Source organism: Ambystoma mexicanum, chromosome 2p (genome assembly GCF_040938575.1).
Source record: "Ambystoma mexicanum isolate Mex_15411 chromosome 2p, UKY_AmexF1_1, whole genome shotgun sequence".
Classification (NCBI taxonomy): domain Eukaryota; kingdom Metazoa; phylum Chordata; class Amphibia; order Caudata; family Ambystomatidae; genus Ambystoma; species Ambystoma mexicanum.
The window spans coordinates 85,820,124-85,839,466 of record NC_090923.1 but is presented as its reverse complement, the minus strand read 5'-3'; the positions used below and the strand labels follow the sequence as shown (position 1 = coordinate 85,839,466).

Genomic DNA, 19,343 nt, shown 5'->3' with positions numbered 1-19,343 from the left:
TTAGCCCCCAAACACTGGAACTCCCTTCCTATCATCATCAAAAAAGCATCCTCCTTCACGATCTTTAAAAAACAGCTTAAAACCTGGTTATTCAATCAATATTAGCACCCAAGAATAGGACACCTTCCTCCGGATACTGTTGTAAATACTTAGGCCACTGTTTAGTGCTGTTAATATATTGTAACCTATATCATGCAATGTAACCAATGTAATGTTTGAACATGACTATTTTCTAAGCTGTCTTATAACCTCGCCGTGACACCTGAGGGTCTGGGCGTGTAACAAATAAAATAAATAAATAAATAAACCCTATCACGAAAGGCCTACGAGAGCAGCCTACATGCACCTTCTCACCATCCCTAGATTTAAGCTCCTGAAAGCAGGTGGCAGCAGTTTTCCTACCATCACCAGTAAACAGTGGAATACCTTGCCAGTCAAAGTTAGGGCCCAAGACTCCTTCTGGACCTTCAGTAAATTAAAAACTCACCTCTTTACACAATGCAGGAATAATTTATTCACAACCTCTTGTTTTTCGGTGATGTAGGGAGGGGCTGTGTGGTTCAGTGCTTTAAAGGTAAGGAATTAGGATTTGAGTTTGATCTTTTCATTTATGGAGAGCCATTTGTGTTGTATTCCGGTTGCTGAGATGTGTTCATTTCTGGGTATATTTAATGCAGCTCTGAGAGCATTATTTTGCATAGTCTGAAGTTTGTTGATTACTGTTTTGTTGGCGCCTAGATAAAGCCTGTTACAATAGTCCAGTTTGGAGCCTATAAGAGCTCTGGCTAGGGTAAGGCAATTATCAGAAGATAGCATAGGTCTGCAGGCTCTTATCAGTTTGCCTGTGTAGGCGGTGGCTGAGGCGGTCATGTTTACTAAGGTTAGATGAGGCATCAAAGTAGAAGCCAAGCGTTTTTACTGCTTTGGCGTTTGAAATGTTATTCCCATCTATATTGAATAGGATGTAGTTGGGGCCAAGTTTGTTTAAGTTGGCTGTGGAGCCTACTAGTAATTCCGTTTTATCATTCAGGCATAGGCCATGGGTGGCCATCCATGCCTGAATGGTGGTGTAAATTTCATTTACTCGAAGTACATCTGTGTCGTATGAGCCTGTCGGGGGTCGGAGTATCCGGGTGTCATCTGCATAGTTGGTGTAGGTGACACCCAGATGATGCAATTTGTCAAACAACGGCTTTGTAAAGATATTATACAAAGTGGATGAGACACAGGACCCTTTGGGCACGCTGCAGGTGATCGGTATGGGGCCAGCTGCTGCAAAGAGGTAGAAGACTTGCATAGTCCTATTGTTTAGGAATGATTGTATCCATGTGATAGCAGATTTGAAGAAGGTGGTTGCTGTTTCCAAGTGATCGCAAAGTACCTTATGATAAGGTCAAACGCCGCAGGTAGGTCTAGGAGGAGCAGGATGGAAAATCTACCTTTGTCTTTCAGGTGAACAAGGGCGGTTTCAGTCCCATGTTGAGGTCTAAAACCAAATTGCCGTTATCCTAGGAGTTGGTTAGCTTCAAGGTAGTCCTGTAGTTGCAGATAAGCAACCTTATGCAAAATCTTTAGTAAAAATGGGACTGTAGTGATTGGTCTGTAGTTGGTTGGAATGGTGGGGTCAAGAGTTTTTTTTTTTTTTTTTAGTAATAGGAGTACCCAGGATTCCTTCAGGTTGCTGGGTACTACACCACTGGTGTAGGAAGAGTTGATGAGTTTGGTGATGAATGGGGCCAAGTCTCTGGCTGCATCCTTAATAATCAGTGCTGGACAGCTGTCGCCCTGGCAGTTGGATGGTTTCAGAGAGGCAATGATTTTTTGTACATCCGGTATAGTTACATTTGAGAATTTGAAGCCATGAGGTAGTAGGGGCGGAGTTGTGTGGTTCTGTGCTTCCAAGAGGAGTTTGGTAGCTGGTTGGTTAATAAGTAATTTGTTTGTCTGCTATTTTGGTCTGAAGATTGGCAATTTTATTGGTGAGCGCACTTTGAATGTTAGTACACCAAAGTTTGTCTTTTGGGCATATATCTGTGGGTGGGCTGGGAGACTCAATTTCTGGCAGGATGGTGAAAAGGCCTTTGGTTCTGGAACCTGCTGGATTTATTCTGTTATTGTAGGTATCGCGTCTGGTGCGAATGATCTCATTTTTATATTTGGTAGAGATGGAAACTAGATTGTTTTCGTTCTCAGGGGAGGGTGAGAGTTTCCAGAGAGTTTTTCTTTTTCTTTTTTCTGTGCGGATCACTTTTAGCTCAGGGGTAAACCAAGAATTCACACGTGATCTTGGTTTTCCTTTGCGCATTTTGAGAGGTGCTACGTGTTATATGCGTCTACAAGGACGTAAGGGTCACTTGTGTTAGGTAAGGCGTTAAGAGTCGAATTAACAAGGGGCGAGATTACCTCAGCCGCAATATTCCACTTGTTTCTGGTGAGCTCAAACTCGATAAGGTGGTGGTCTGTCCATGTTTGGGGTGGAATGCTGTTTACTGATGTTGCAGTTTAAATCCGCTACCCAATCAAGGGTCCTTCCCTTCTCACGAGTAGGGAGGGTCATTTTTTGAGAGAAGCTATGTTCTACCATAGAGTTAGCTAGGGAGTTAGCTAGGATGGCGTTAGGGTCGTTGTAGCCTAGATTGAAATCTCCTAGGATAAGGGTTTGTGAGGTGATTTCGATATTCTCAGACAGTAAGGTCGTTATATCCTCTTCGAAGGCGTTTGAGGGTCCTGGAGGTCTATAGATAAGGTGAATGGAGGTGGTACTTTTATGTGCGGTTTGGAGTTTAGCTGAGAGGAGTTTGCATGAAGATAGTGATGGTGAGGGGACTAGTCTCATGTCAAGAGTGTTCCTGAAGATTAGGGCAATGCCTCCTCCTCTGGTTGTGGGTCTGTCGGCTCTGATGACAGTAGTTGTCCGGGATGGCTACTAGTAGTGCGGGACCTGCTTCTGCGTGCAGCCAGGATTCTGTTACTGCTAGGAAGTCCAAGTTGTTGGATAGAAAGGTGTCGGCTACCTCGGTAGTGTGGGCAACTAAGGACCTTGTGTTAACTAAGGCTCCTTTCAGGGACTTGGTGGGATTGACCAATTTAGTGTTGATAGAGTTAGTTTGGCTTGGAGTTCCTTGGTTGGCTAGCACAGTAGTGTCAGATTTGGCTTTGTCCTTGCTCTTGCTGGAGTGAACAGAGTATGTGGGCCAGGGCGTCTTGGGGCGGATCGCTGTAGCATTAGGGTGTGCATGGCTAGTGTGGCTACTATTGAGTGTGCGCAGATGGTAAGAGTAGTCCGGTGCATAGTCTGGAATTTCTAGATTTGGTGCTAGGGTGGGTGGATGGCAGGTTGATAACGGAGTTGGTGGTACTCCTGTCGGAAGAGGGGTTAAGTGTCGCCCCTTATCGGTCCCTATAGTGTTTACGAGCAGTTTTGGTAGAAGAGAAGTTGGTTTGATTTTGGCATCTATGATGGGGATATTTAGTGTTGGTAGGAATAGAGAGGCTTTGATTCTGTGGTCAACATTGTTAGGGTGGCGCATGATAATAATCAGCTGCGGTTTGAGTGATGTTAGCCAGTGGGCGATAAGTATGAGGGTAGGTAGTAATAGATGTTGGGTAGGTGGGAAATGCATAATGCACCGAGTAAATCAGAGTACGTGAGGAGGGCACTATGGGAGGGCTCAGCTGGTAGTTGAGCAAGAGTAGTGGCGGGGCTGTAGTGAAGTTAAGAAGCTAGCTCTGTTGAGGATAGACCTGTCCAGTAGGTATTCACTATGGTAGTTCAGTGGATAGGTTAAGGTTAGTCCAGCAAGTAATCGTTAGGTTTAGAAGGTCAGAGTGTGGGGCAAGGGAGGCAGATCGCCAAGTCAATTCTAGAGAATATGGGCTGGTCCGGGATTAGCTACGGAAAACAGAAGTTGCAGCCGACGGGTTGGAGTCGGCATACAAACATGTCATACTAATTCAGAAAATAAACTATTTAAACATATATTCATTGGCCAAAGCAGGTCAAAAGGGCTTAGAAGATATAATATTCAAACATGGATTCACTATTTAAAGCGGTTCAGGAAGGGCTTAGTCTGATGTATGTTCATCAGTAGAAGAACAAGTTATTCTCTTACCTGGGAACGTTCTTTCGATGGGATGGTCCGACGACGTATTCCATATCTATGACAGTAATCACCACAGCTGTGCTGCTTCGGAAAATTTTCGGCATCTGCGTCCTGCGTCGATACGTTGTCCTCGAGGGCCTCCGTCGAGCTGACGTCACTGGATGTTATAAGTAGGACGCATGACGCCCGTAGCCTCAGTTGTAGTTTTTTTCCCAGAACGTGTGGCACCAATCTACTGCCATTATGACCACAGAAAGCCTTGCGGAAACGTAAGCTGCAATCGCATAAGAAATTCTGTAGCGGGGCAGGTAGGGAGGGAGCAATATGGAATACGTTGTCGGACCATCCCAACGAAATACCGTTACCAGGTAAGAGTAACTTGTTCTTCGAGGGGATTGGGTCCTCCGACGTATTCCATGTCTATGACAGACTCCCAAAGTAGTACCAACGTATGGAGGAGGGAAAAATAATTTAGAAATTTAGAATGCCCAATCAAATTGCAGAGTAAAGGACCACCTTGCCAAAGGCCAGATCCTGCCCATTGATACAATCTAGGGAGTAGTGTCGTACAAAAGTATGGACTGAAGGCCAAGTGGCTGCTTCACAGATGTTTTGAATAGGAACACCCTTCTGCAGGGCAGTAGAGGCAGCCATACCCCCTAGCAGAATGGGCCCGTAAGCCAACTGGAGGGTCCTTACCCACCAAGCGGGAACATTCAGAAATTTCCAAGATAATCCATCTAGATAAAGTCTGCTTAGTAACAGCTTGTCCCAAACGCCTTCCAGCGTAACTTATGAAGAGCTGATCGTCCACTCTGACCCGGGACATGCGTGAAATGTAGAAACTTAAAGCTCTCCTAGGATCCAACCTATGGAGCCTCTCCTCTTCCTTACCAGGATGTGGAGGAGGATAAAATGCCAGAAGAATGACCTTCTGGCTTAAATGGAATTCCGACACCACTTTCGGAAGAAAGGATGGACAACCCTGTCCTTCTGAAACAAAGTGAAGGGTGGCTTAACTGAAAGTGCCTGCAACTCACTCACTCTGCGAGCGGAAGTGACCGCAACTAAAAATACAGTTTTAAAGGTTAACAGTCTCAAAGGACAAGAATGTAAAGGCTCAAATGGAGCCCACATTAGGAATTTTAGAACAAGTTCAAATCCCAACCAGGCACCTGGAAAGTTGACGGTGGAAACACATGAGTAGCCCTTTGAGAAAATGAGAAATTAAAGGAAATTTGATAATAAGAACACTCCTCAGCCGAGCGCTTAAATATGGACAGCGCCACCAGGTAAACTTTAATGGTACCCACTTGCAGGCCCTTGTGGGCTAACGAAAGCAAAAAAGACAGAAGCACAGGAATGTCACATGAAAAAGGATCCACATACTTAACCCTGCACCAGTCGCAGAACTTTCTCCAACGGCAATGGTACAGGGACTTTGTTGCTGGCCCTCTGGCCAAAAGCCACACCTCCATAACGTCTTCAGGGAGGTCCCAATCCTTATACCTCAACCTTTCAGAAGCAAAGCATGAAGGTTGAGGGATCTGACCTCTGGATGAAGAACCTGACCCCCCTCCCGTGAGAGCAGATCGTCTCGGTAGGGAAGACGACGTGGAAGGCAGATGGACAAGTCGAGAAGGTCCGGGTACCACGTCCTCTGGGCCCATGCCGGAGCAATGAGGATCATCCAGGAACCAAACCTCCGTAACCTCTGCAGCACTTGCAGAATGACTGGGACTGGAGGAAACGCGTACAGCAGTGGGAAGGACCACTCGACCACAAACGCGTCTCCTAAGGCTCCTCTTGGAGGAAATTCCCACGAGCAGAACCTCTCGCACTTCCGGGTTGACACTGGAGGCGAAGAGATCCACTTTAGTGGTCCCCCAAAAGTCGAAGATCTCCAGGAGAATCACCTGAGCCATCTCTGACTCGTGAGAGATCGCGCTCTGCCTGCTCAGAGCATCCGCCGTCTCATTTTCGTCTCCGGCCAGATGAACTGCCGAGATCAAAACTTCCTGCTGGATGGCCCAGAACCACAGCTGCATCGCCTCCCTGCACAAAGGAAGTGACCCTGCCTCCCCCATTTTGTTGAGGTAGTGCATGGCCACTGTGTTGTCCGTCAGAATCAGGACATTCTTCCCTCGAACAGTCGGCAGAAAAGCCTTCAGGGCAAGCCTGACAGCCCTCAGCTCCAACAGATTGATATGGAGTCTGGACTCGGAAGGAGACCAACAACCGCTGACTAAACTCGTTGGCATGAGCTCCCCATCCCGTGAGGGATGCGTCCGTCACGATCGTCGCCTCCGGCCAGGGCAGCCAAAATGGAGCCCACCCCCCCAGACTTCCTTCAACGGCCCACCGCAGAAGGTCCTGGGCGACCGAGGGCGGCACCTGAACGGGGTCCGGCATCCTGCCGGAGGACTGACCACTGCATCTTGAGAGCCCATTGCAGAGATCTCATCCACAACCTGGCCTCTGGCACCAGAAGAATGCAGGATGCCATGAGGCCGAGCAACCTCAAGAACTCGAATGCCGGGACACTCTGGGCATGTTGAAACTTGTGTACCATCTGCTGAATGTGATGAGCCCTCACCTGGGGAGGGAAAACGCTGCCCCAGGGATGTGTCTAGCACTGCTCCGATGTACTGGAGCCGCTGGGTAGGTGTCAAGTGGGACTTCTTTAAGTTGAGGGAGAAGCCCAGCTTGTGAAGGGAGTGGCAGGTGACTGACAGATGATCCAGGACTTGCTCGGGAGAGCACGCCCTGATCAACCAATCGTCCAGGCATGGGTAGACGTGAATCCCCCCTTTCCTGAGATACGCTGCCACCACCACCATGAGCTTGGTGAAGACCCTCGGGGCGGAGGTCAATCCGAACGGCAGGACCCGAAACAAAGTGTGAGTCGCCAACTGCGAATCTTCGGTACTTCTTGTGCTTAGGATGGATCGGCACATGAAATTAAGCGTCCTTGAGGTCGAGAGACACCAACCAGTCCTGAAGTTGAAGGGCCTGGAGGACTTGAGAAAGAGTAACCATCTTGAACTTGTCCTTCCTGAAGAGCTTGTTCAAACCGTGCTAGTCCATGATGGGTCTCAATCCCCCGTCTTTCTTCGAAATAAAAAAATAAGGGGAATACCATCCCTTGTTCCTCTCCGCTACAGGCACCAGTTCTATGGCGCCTTTCTCCAGCAGGCACTGTATTTCCTGCGCAAGGAGCGGATCCGGACTCTTCAAAGAGAGATCCCCTGGTGGATTGTCGTGAGGCCTCTGCCGGAAAGGAAGACAGTAGCCGTGGGCTATGCTCTCCAGAACCCACACATCTGAAGTAATGGCACGCCATTCAACAAGATGCCGCGCCAGCCTTCTCCCAACCGGCGAACCATGGGACATGGCCTCATGACTGAGCTGAAGCGGCTGCGGCAGTGCCTGAGGGCAAAGAGGCAACTGCTTGCGCGGCCTTGGCACCACGAGTAGCTTGTTTTCCACCTCTGGCACTCCTACGGTTGCCCCTTTGACTTGCAGCTCCTCTCGATTTACTAAAGGAGTAATATCGAAAGGAACCTCCCCTCCATTGCGGTCCCCTAGGACGAAAAGGCGGAGGTTGGCGGACTGCAGCACCCAACGACTTTGCTGCACCTTTTGAGGTCTGCAACCTCTCAAGACTCTCGTCAGCCTTGCTGCCAAAAAGATGTTCACCATCAAAGGGCATGTTGTGGAGCCGGGCTTGCACATCAGGAGAAAAACCAGACTTCCTCAACCACGCAAACCTGTGTATTGCGGTGCTCGCCGACATGGACCGGATGACACAATCAACCATGTCCAGACCCGACTGAACGGATTCACACATGGCATCCTTGCCATCCTGCACGATAGCAAGGAAACTATCCCCTTCCTCCCCTTCGGGAATATGATCAGCCGCTAAGGAAATGCAGTTCCACAGAGTGTGCATGAAACGAGACAAGGCACAAACTGAGTTGACAGCCTGAAGCGCCATACCACCAGAAGAAAACACCTTCGCCCAGCCGTCAAAACGTTTGTCGTCCCTATCAGGAGGGATGGTAGGGTAGGACGCCTGCTTCGCAGGGACCGTAGCTGCCTGCACCACCAAACTTTCCGGAGTAGGTTGCGTGGTCAACTAGCAGGGGTCTCCACTGGCTGGGCGATATTTCTTCGGCAAGAACTTGCCGACTGCCAGGAGACTCTCCGGAGAAGTCCAAGCTGCAGCCATCCTTCTCTGCAAGGCCATATGGACACAGGCCTCGAGGACGGAGCCCCGAGCGTGTCTCGACAGCCTGGGCGCCGATGGCGTCGACGACTTCCTCAGAGACAGAGCCTCGAGAGTGTCCGTCGACGACCTCAGCGGCGCCGGCGTCGATGTCCTCCTCGAAGACTTCACAGGTTCTTGCGGTCTCGAGGGCTTTGAGGACCGGGACCTGGAACGGGCATGTCTAGAGCAACCATCCTTGTCCGACCGAGACCTCGAAGGCGCCCGGTGGGCGCGACGACTGCTCGACCCCAAAGGCGGACGAGCAGTGTCTCGGTCACGGCCGGCGTCTTTCGACGTTGTGTACTCACACGTTGTGACTGCACCAATTCTTACCTATACTGTGCGAAAAAAATGCCTCTAGAACTGCAAGTTATAGCAGTATTTCACTAACCAACTGTTTTTCTTCCTAATAGACAATCTTATGTGGGTTTGCCAACTAACCGTATTTCTTCTGTCTTACGCGAGTGCGCTGTTTTACCGATAATACGGTGGAATAGTCAGTGTCAAACGCTGCAACAATTGTAACCGCAAGCAACTACAAACCAAGCAATGGCCTTTGAAAAGTATCAAAGTATTTCTATGGCCCTCATTACGACCCTGGCGGAAAGTGACTGACCGGACCGCAACAGCGTAAATAGCGTTTCCGCCATTGCACGAAGGAGCAAAGTGCGGGCCATTCCGACCCATCGGGCACGAGCACCACGGCATGGCGGAAGTGCAAAGTCCGCGATGGCGGAAATGACCCCAAAACGGGCCACACCGCCGCCGTACGTCGCCCTAGGTGCAATACCGCCACCCATCACAGCGGACACCGCAGAGTGCGCCTACCGGAAAGTACGGTGACCGGAAACATACGGAAACGGAAGTAAAAACATGGGCCCGGAACGGGAAACATCCCGCCGTACACCTATAAAACCACAAAAACCACACAACCACTAAGAACACTACCCCGAGACACACCCCAACCCGTCATCCACCCTAGCGAAACCAAGAAAAATGGGAAAAGTAGCGAAGAAAGCGTGCGACCGCAAGCGGCAGGTCCACTTCTCCCGTGAGGAACTCACCGTGTTAACAGAGACCCTCCAGGAGAATGCTGCCGTCGTCTTCTCCACGCAAATGACCAGGACGGCACTTGCGAACAAGAAGGCCATATGGGCTCTGGTGGCACAGCGGGTAAGTGCGGTGGGGACCGCACCCCGCACCCCACAGCAATGCCGAAAGCGATGGGACGACCTGCGGATACGCGTCCGCAGCATACTCTCTGCCAACCGCAACATTGCCACAGCCACCGGGGGAGGTCCAGAATCACCCATCAAGTTGACCCCCTGGGAAGAAATCTGTGCCTCCACCATCGGAATGGAGAGCATAGAGGGAGTCGGAGGGATGGAGAAAGGAGTGCAGACATCCGAAGATTCAGGTAGGTGGGCCAGATAAAACAATGCTAAATCCACAATGTCCAATCATGTGAACTACCATGTGTCCACATAGTGCAACACAAACACATGTCCAGGAGAACGTCCACACACATCGCCCTGATAGCGCACTTTAAAACTCACAATAAATACATAAATAATTAAAAACCACTAAAACACCCACTACACGTGCAGCAGGCACACCCTAACTGCAGGCTGCCAAACAACTGCACCCTCACTCCACACACAAATGAAAGCACCTCCAAGGCCCTGACCCAAATCACCCTCAGGTACCACCCCAATGCATGTGAAACAATGCCATTCCAATACCCATAGACCCATTATTAACCCTCGCCCTCCTTTACTCCACCACAGGGTCTGATCCAAACGACGAGCATCAGGACACCCCTACCAGCGCACCTGCAAAGAGGGCCAAGACCAACGGCCAAAGACCCTCCACCTCAGCTGCACGCATCAAGACACGGCAGCAGCACACATCGGGTGGCAGCACAGAGGAGGGAACATCAACAGGCACCCCAGCAGCCAGCATGCCCACAACACCACCACCACAGGTCCCCCAAACGGATGCCACAGAAGGCACTGCCTCTGGTGGCAGCAGCACCATAGGTGACACCCCAATGATGGCAGCATGCTCCGACACAGAAGACGGGGATGTCGAAGTCAGATCCATCCATGACCTGTCCCATTCCCCCTGTCTGTCCCATCCCATACAACATGAGGATACCACGCAGGGGCACCCACAAGACGACTGGCCATCCCCCCCAAGCCCTGTGGCAAGGCAACATGAGGTCAACAGCCCCTCTGTGACACCCCCGCAAATGGCCATGGCCCAGCAGAGGCAACAGTCCCTCGACCAGTTAATCGTGCAACAGCAGCAACTGGCCACGCTCCTCAAGGACCATGCTGATGAATGTGGGCGCACTAAGTCAGACATAGAAACATCAACTGAGACACTCAGGGCAGAAATGGAGAGAAGTACAGAGACACTAAGGGCACAAATGGAGAGTAGCACCGAGAGCCTGAGAGTCCAAATGGAGAGAAGCACCGAGAGCCTGAGGGGGGAACTGCATGCGACGTCCAAAGACGTATGCGCCGAACTTGCCGCAGTGTGCCGTGTGCTCACTGAGCTCTCACAAACCCTTAGGGACATGCATGGACGTGAGCAGGCAGAGACATCATCCGTTGCAAGTTCCGTCCAGGGCAGCCCCCAACGTAGATCTGGGAGGAACCTGCGCTCCACAGGCAGGGGTGCCCCTGACACCCGCAGAGGGGGCTTGCAATAGCGACAGCCCACTGACAATGAGCATCTTTGGACACTGGTGTTCGGGGGGGTGGTAGGAGGGTGGAGGGGGTGTGTTGGGCTCACTAGGGTGGCGGGTCGATAGGGTGTTCAACATGATATCACATATGCCATAAACTGTGCACGATCAACCAATGAGATGTGTGGACAATGATCTTTGTGTACTAGGCCATCATAGGCGTACAGTCCATATTGTGCATGTACCAGACACACACAGTGCCACGAGTCCCGTGTCCATGTATCAGCCACCAGGCGTGAGTGCTAGAAGCATGCATCAATGAGATGCTGACGAATGTCACGGCCCTCCGGTGCCTCGCAGACTCCTTGAGGTGCTGCCACATCCCCACCCTCATCATGACCATCATCAGGTGCTTGCAGTTCTGCGTCAGGGGGCATGGGCACATTTCTACGTACGCACATGTTGTGGAGCATGACACATGCCATGACCATCTTAGCAACCTTCTCATGGCGGTACAGGAGTGCCCCGCCAGACCTGCTGAGGCAGCGGAAACGAGTCTTCAGTAGGCCGAATGCCTGTTCAATGACTACACGGGTACGTGAGTGGGCATGGTTGTAGTCCTCCTCTTGCTGGTCCCGTGGGTTCCGGACTGGTGTGAGGAGCCATCTCTTCAGTGGATACCCAGCATCACCTGTATGTGGACGATAAACGTATGATGTGGAATGCCATTGCTACGTACGCACACCCCCCTCCCCCCTTCCTGCCAGGTCATTGCCGCATCACATACCCCACATCATCATGCATGAAAAGAGACTCACCGAGTAGCCAGGATCTGTTCCCTGCGTGTCGCTCCATGTAGCGTGGTATAGTAGAGTTCCTCAAGACCATAGAATCATGGGTTGATCCAGGGAATCTGGCACAACAATGTGTAATGATCCTGTTGGAGTCACACACCATCTGTACATTCAGGGAATGAAATTGTTTTCGGTTGCGGTACTGGGCCTCCATGGCATGTGGGACGACCAATTCCACATGGGTGCAGTCGATGGCACCAATGCAACCCGGTATGCCGGCAAGTGCATGGAATCCCACTTTTGTGTTGGTAATTTCCTGCTCCGAGCGTGGTAGAGAGATGTAGTCGTCTGCGTGCTGCAGGAGGTCATCGAGCACTTGCGATAGTGTCCGTGAGAACAGTGGCTGAGAAATGCCATGCAACTGTCCGACTGTGTGCTGGTAGGTGCCTGTGGCCAGGAAGTGGAGTACAGACACCACCTTCAGTAGGGGTGGGATGGCGGTTGGGCTATCTATCATGCTGACAAGGTCAGCCTGTGTCATGTCCACAATGGCGGCTATGGTGTCCCGGTCCAAACGGTAGAGGGTGTGGATCTGCTCATCAGTGAGGTTGAACGGATGTGCTCAGAGGCGTGGGATTGCGGGCTGCCTGCGTGGTGGTAGTGGCTGTGCTGGCGGCCCTTGCTGGCCCTGCCTTGGCCTCCTCCTCCTCCTGCGTCTCCTCCGTGCGGCCGGTTGTAGTTGGTGTTCGTCTTCTTCTTGGAGTTGCAGTACTTGCAGTGCTATCAAGTCCCCCAGGGCCAACATCGCGAGTCCTGCCGGTAGCATTTCGGAGTGGGTGTGGTTGTGGGAGGAGACTGGGTGTGCATTTTATGTGTTTTCAGGCTGTATGGCCTCCACCTGTGGTGAATCATTCCACCTGTGCAAGCTGCTCTCCCCTTTGGGCGAGCACGTCCCGCACACAACGCTGCGAATCGAGGAATGGCATCTTGCTATTGCAATCATGTATTTGTACCCGATGGCCGTGTAACATTTGTTGATATGTACATTCGGCTATGGTCCCATTGTTTCACATACAATCTTTGCAGTCGCGAACAGACTTGTGATGGGTCAGTGGAACGTAGTACTCGAGTAACGGTGGGCCCTCATGCATCACTGTACCGAGTTGCAACGACGGGCGGGGCGTCCCATTAGTGGGTGATGGCAGTTGCCATTTTCACACACAGCCGCACTAGCTGGAATAATTTGTGATTTCAAACGGCCACAGATGCCTTTTCGACGTGATGTTGCAAATGAGGAATTCGAAGGCCGGCGCTTTCGGTATTCAGCTAGCGGAGAGGAGATGCCCACAGGTCTGACTGCAAATATAACGTTCTATTGTTAAATGTCCTTGAGACAGGGGCCATGGCGAGGAAGCAATGATTGATAGGAATAGTTTGGGATGCGCAATAGTGACGTGGCCGATGAGGCCGGACGTTCCCAAATACATGTAACTCCACAACACTGGAATTACGGGCTGGGGCACTGTGGATTTTGCAGGCTGCATAACGAACAGACTCAATGGAAATTTCGAATGTTTTGTGAGTATATATTCAGGCGTTTTAATGACAGGATGAGGGAATGATGAATGGATGCATGGGCAGGTGATTTGATACAGGGTTTGCCATGTACAGGGCTTCTTGGAATCTATCCGCCTCCCCTGCGCTATGTGATGCAGGGCTGCCATAGTGGTACCATCGTCTATCTGGCCTTGTTGAGCCCTCCCTGTCTCGACGCGCCTTCAGACACTTGTGTCCATGCACGTTAACATTCCCATCTGATGGAATCTGTTTTGACAGACGCATGCACAGGTACACTCGTTTGTGATGGTGTTTACACCTCGATATAGATAGTTATGAGTCGCAAGTGGTTTTGGGGTGGTGATGATCCTTTGGAGTGGGCTAGCATGCATATGGCTGTGGATTTAGTGTGATCATTGAAGTGAGTTGTTCGAATGTAGTTCTGATGGCCATTCTGTTCTTTTTCTTTTCTTTTGGTTGACAGGTATCTCCTCCCCTTTTGCCACTGCCATCTGTATGCCACTCCTGCAGATGGCGTGTACTCCCGACACCTGCTGCTTCGTGTTAATCAGTGGAGCAGCATTACGATCTTATGGGACGATCGCCAATGGGCCACATGCCCTTACGCAGTACTAGTGGCTCGGAGCAACATTTCGGCCTTTCAGCTGGACTAGTGCCTCCCCATTGGGACGGGCCTGCGGTTCTGTGCGCTTCCATGTTGCCTTTTCGTACGTGAATGTGGCTCTGTGTACCATGATGGAACAGGGCGTCACACAAGTAGTAGCTGGTCATTCCTTGCGGATGCAGCCCACGATGGTGATGTGTGTTTTGGAGTTCATGGACTAATGGCTGTATGAGCTTGGTGATTTAGTTGTGGATTAAATTTCTATTCTGATATGGGCCGTGTAGCGTTCTTCTTTGCGAGTGATGTGGCATATTCCTATTTGGGGAGCGATGTATTGTGAGGAGATCTGCATTGGGTTCAGGCTTCGGAGTATAGTCGCGTGGTACTGTGCTGGGCGCGTTTGCCTACGGAGCCCAGTGAGGTCAGGGATGGGGGCTGCCAATATGACTGTTTGAATGTTGTCATGCTCAGGGGCGGGGGATTGGGTTTTGTGTAACAGACGCCGGTCAGCCAGGTGGACTGGTGGAATGTTGTGATTTTCGGAATATTGCTGGTCACAGGTGCCTGTGTTTGCGTGCGTTTCTGGGGGGGGGGGGACTGTGGTCATGTCCATTGGAATGGCTTCTGTATTCGTGCCATCTGTGCCCTGCAGCTCTCATTGGCCCCTCTTGTGAATCTTTTGTTCGTTGGCATGCATGGGTGACTTGTACATTTCACTGGTTGCATTGTGACTTCATTGCACCTACGGGGACTTGTACTTTGTGGCCAGGGAGCGGTGTACAGGCACTCAGTGGGGCCGTTTACGGTTGATTCGCGATGCCGTACTTCTCACCATGGCGGAATGGTGCTTTCCGCCATGCTTGATGGCGTTAGGTACATGTCCGCTAGGGTCGGAATTCGCGTACCCTTGCGCCATGGTGGTATTTACGGTTTGGCATGGCGCGCGCGCGCGTACTTGGTGCAGTTAGCGTTGGCGTTCACTACGGTGTCGCTAATGGCTTCGTACTTTGCGGTGACGGGTCATAGTCGCACCGAGCGCTATTCGATGGCGGTATTGCATTTCCGCCATCGTTTTCCGATTTCCGCCAGGGTCGTAATGAGGGCCTATGTGTTTAGGTTCAATATATCAAATATATAAAAGCAGGTCTTGTGTAAATATAAATCTATATTTTATATACATTGATTGTGAAAGCGAGCCCCATTTTACAGGGGCGCACCCCTAAAAAAATACAGGGGACCCATAATCACCATAAACCAGAGTAAATGCACTCCTCTAGGGAATCAAAAGTCATGAGGCTGTCTTGGAGGCGATGACAAGACTTTAATCTTTACAGATCATGAGGATTGGGGAAATGGCAGAGGGCATTCTGTCGTCGTCATCGCTGGCTCCTAATTCCTGAAGACTCCTCCTGGGCCGGTAGCTTAAATACTCTTCAGTTAGTCACTGGATACCCGCAGAGCTCCTCCAAACTTATCCCTCTTGCCATACAAGGGATGTTGCAGATGCTGCAGTGTTGCATGGTCATGTTCCTTTTGGGAAAATCTACATAACAGTATGCTGAATATGCAAGACTATTGTGTCACTCTTGTTTAGCATAATTTACTATGTTATAAACATTCATACATAAACACATCTTCACGCCATTCTCTCAGCACTTAATATTTGATCTGGTGCAGCAATTCCTACAAAAAACCTGTTTTCCCATAGTATTCTGTCGTGCCTTGAATCTTTTTTAGTCCCCATTGGCCTGTGATTTAACAGGACCAGTTGATCATCCACTCCATTCTCTCCACTCTTCAACTCAGTGATGCAACACCGCACACAAGCTCTGCGATCTATTCTTAGCACAAGCACATTCCTCTTTGGCAGAGAGCCTGCTTTTTACTGTGTGTTTTGAACAAAGCTATTTTACAATGTACAACAGTTTTACAAATTAATTCAATACCTGGGATTGAAATATAAGATGCAAATAACTATCTTTATTTAGTGACTGGCCATGCCTCTGATTATTTTTGCATGAAAGCAGATTTCCCAGTGTTATAGTGCTTAGAAGTCTTGACTAATTGTAAAGCGCTAAAGAGGTGCAGCAAGGCACTCGCTCCTCCCCAACAATTGGTAGAAGTGTTTCTTTGAATTGCATTACTAACTGGGTTCAGTGAACTTACCTACAGCTCACATCTTCCTCTTATGATCAGCAGGACTACTCTGCCACTCTACCAAGGTTCTATGAGTAGTGCAGAGTGATACTAAGTTTGGGATCTAAAATCCATTGGCATAGTTTTATAAAGTCTTACCTCAAGAGGACTTTAGGGAAACGCCCCTAACAGCAGGAAGTGAGGGAGGAGTCCGAAACTCTGCTTTCCTTTGTCTTTTGGTGTGCCTGAGAGAATCCAGTCCTCACTTGATGTCCTGATTTGACAGCCACCCACCCCTTTCTGTAAACTGCAGGGAGAGTTTGTAGCTGTTGTGTGTGGGTTCATGTATATCTGGCCTGGAAGCTGAAGAGTAGTCGGCCACTGGCACCAAATCTGAAGAGGGGAAGCCCGCTGTAGCTACTTCCAGTGACCGGAGATGCCTGCTGTGTAACCGCTGCCTGTGCTGCCCACTTCTTTGATGTGACAGAGGAGTTTGAAAGACGCTGACTCTGATCCACAGACTGGTGAGAAGATGATCTTCAGACCTGCATTTCGAGCCATCCCACGACCAGCTGTGTTCTTCCTAGGCTACAGGGACCTTGAACCCGACTGCTGTGCAACGTCTTCCGAAGAACGAATCTCGCTGAAACTTTGGTGGACTCCTGCTGGACCTCCAGAGGCACGATTCACTCCTTGAAGTCCCCTCACCTGAGTGCAGGACCGAGATAGCGAGGCAAATCCGATTACGGACAACCGTCCTTTATCTGATACCTTGAAAAGGGAGCCAAAAATCACAGAGCCGCGAGAAGCACTGAATATTCATTCCTTAGCTGGGAGCCTTTTCTGTCAACTGCTGCTGCAAGTTCCCATCCAGTGTCCGTTCTTTCGTCACCACAACCAAGAATACAGGGACTAGGTCCTGTGCTGCTGCATTGTGGAGGCATCAGTCTGCAAGCCCTTCTTCAACGCTGAGGTCCAGTGTGGCTTTGGGTAAATACTTAAGTAAAGTGTTGCATCGCTCCTGTGTGGCTAAGATGGTGATTCGTGAAGTTGAGAGTTTGCCTATATTGTTCGCCCAACAAGTCTACTAACTCTAAAGTCTGATACTTGTTTGACGAGAACTCCTCTGACACTCTGACTGTCCTATAGTTCTGCCTCATTCTGACCCGCCTACAGTTGTCTCCTGGACCACCAGGGTACCCCCTTCTGCCATCGAGATCCCTTGTGCCCTAGAATAGGGAAAGACTCCAAAGTATAAGGCCTCTGCAGAGAAATTAGAACAAGTATTGCAAAGTACATACTTGCTATGTGTTAGTGTATACCTTTGATTCCAGAAACAGAATAAGTTACAAAGTGTTAATAAATTCTTACTTACCTTTGAGTTGTGTATTTCCCCTCCGAAAAGTATACAAAGTTATTTACTCACCTTTGAAGTGTATCCCCTCTACTTTGGTAGAACTACGTATTCTTGTAATCGTGTGAGAGCTTATCACCGATAGGGATTTACTCACCTTGAACAGCTTATTCCCATTCTAAATGTGAATCCGGAGTTCTCACTTATCCATGAAGTGCATACTGCCCCCTGAAAAGTAATTCACAAGTTATTGCCTACCTTGGAACTGTGTTCTGAAAAGGGATGGTGTAACTATATTATTCTAGAAACTGAATAAGTCACAGTGTACTACCATTAGGGTCAGATTATCTTGAATTGCCTTGGACCATTTTTAAAGTCCACTAATGTGGTTTTACTCCCCATGGATAGCTTACTGCCATTCGAAATGTGTATCGCTAGGTTTTTCTCCCCTTGAACTGCATACTGCTATTCTAAATGTGGTTTATGCTTGGTTTACTTACCATAAGTATTGTGTTGGTTTTTATATTTCATTTATTATCTATATAGTACTTACCTTTCTGAAGAATTTTTGCCTGTGTATATAAAATCAATCTATACATCAGTGTTTCTTTGGACCATATGTATACTACAAGTTCTTTGTACCTGCCTACAGCCCTCTCACCCTGCTAAGTAAGATAAGCCTGACTGCTCTGTCCACGCTACCAAACTATGCCGTGCAGGTCTATACGAAGATGGAGTTTACTCTATTGCCCCTAGGGTAGTTTTATAAAGCCCCTTGGGTGGACTTTAGAAACACTGCTCCAACAGGGACCCTCAGTACAGCTTGGGTAAGAGAACTAAGCTATTCCTCCTCATCACAGAACCTGGGAGCTGGGACAGCTCAGAAAGGCTCGGGGACCCTCAGCACAGCTTGAAGAGAGATAACCAGGCTATTCTTCCTCGTCGCATTACCTCAGAACTGGGTTAGCTTGGTAGAGAGAACAAGATTATCTTTGTCGCAGAACCTGCTCATTAAGTGTCTGTAACCTTCAAGACTGCTTGGAAAAGGTGCCCAGGCCAGTCTTCCTTGTCGCAGGGCATGGGACCTATCTTGACCACTACATACACTGAGAATATTGCGCATAAAGTTGGTAAGACTCCAGGGAAAGGGAACCAACCTCTTGAGTCTTGTGGGACTTTTGCTTGATTTTCTACACCACCTTTCTGGAACAAAGCTGGGCTCAAGGCTGCCAGCCAAGAGACATTCCCCTTTTAACTTTATGTTGAGTTTAGCTTGTAAGGGACAGATTAGGATTTGGACAGAGGATGGTGAACTTTACTTTGGACATTCCGACAGTTTCATTAGCTAGTTTTGGGTTTTCCTCCAACTACACCCCCACCTGTTGTTCTCATTAACGTTCTTGGCCAAACATCATACCACCTTCATGTCCGAGTCTTACTCCTACCCCCTCAAATATGCAGAGCCATATGCTGAGCTGCAATTGTGGATTTTAAAAACATAGCGATGCGACATGTATATATAGTCAGAATCATTAAAGTGATATTACTTTCATCTGTTTTCTTCTAGCTAACTGAAGGGAAGAAATTCCATGAGTGCAGACTAATGGCAGTAGCCTTCCAAATTCAACCCTGTCCTTTCCAAACTGCCATACTCAAAGTTAAACCATTTATTGTGTTTTCAATCAGGTTTTTCTCTTTTTGTTGGAGGCACTGTTGCAAACTTTGTTGATGTTTGGGTGAATAATTTCTGTCCTCCGTTTGCCGTAACCTAGAGCTTAACTTGCACATAAATTAATGCATTTCGAGTCAGAT

The 19,343-nt window shown here is 49.3% G+C and overlaps 1 protein-coding gene across 4 annotated transcripts in view; it reads right to left on the bottom strand.

Annotated features, from left to right (window-relative positions):
* Positions 1-19,343, bottom strand: part of QRICH1 (glutamine rich 1) — a 557,471-nt gene that overhangs the window by 40,052 nt on the left and 498,076 nt on the right. The window lies entirely within an intron of this gene.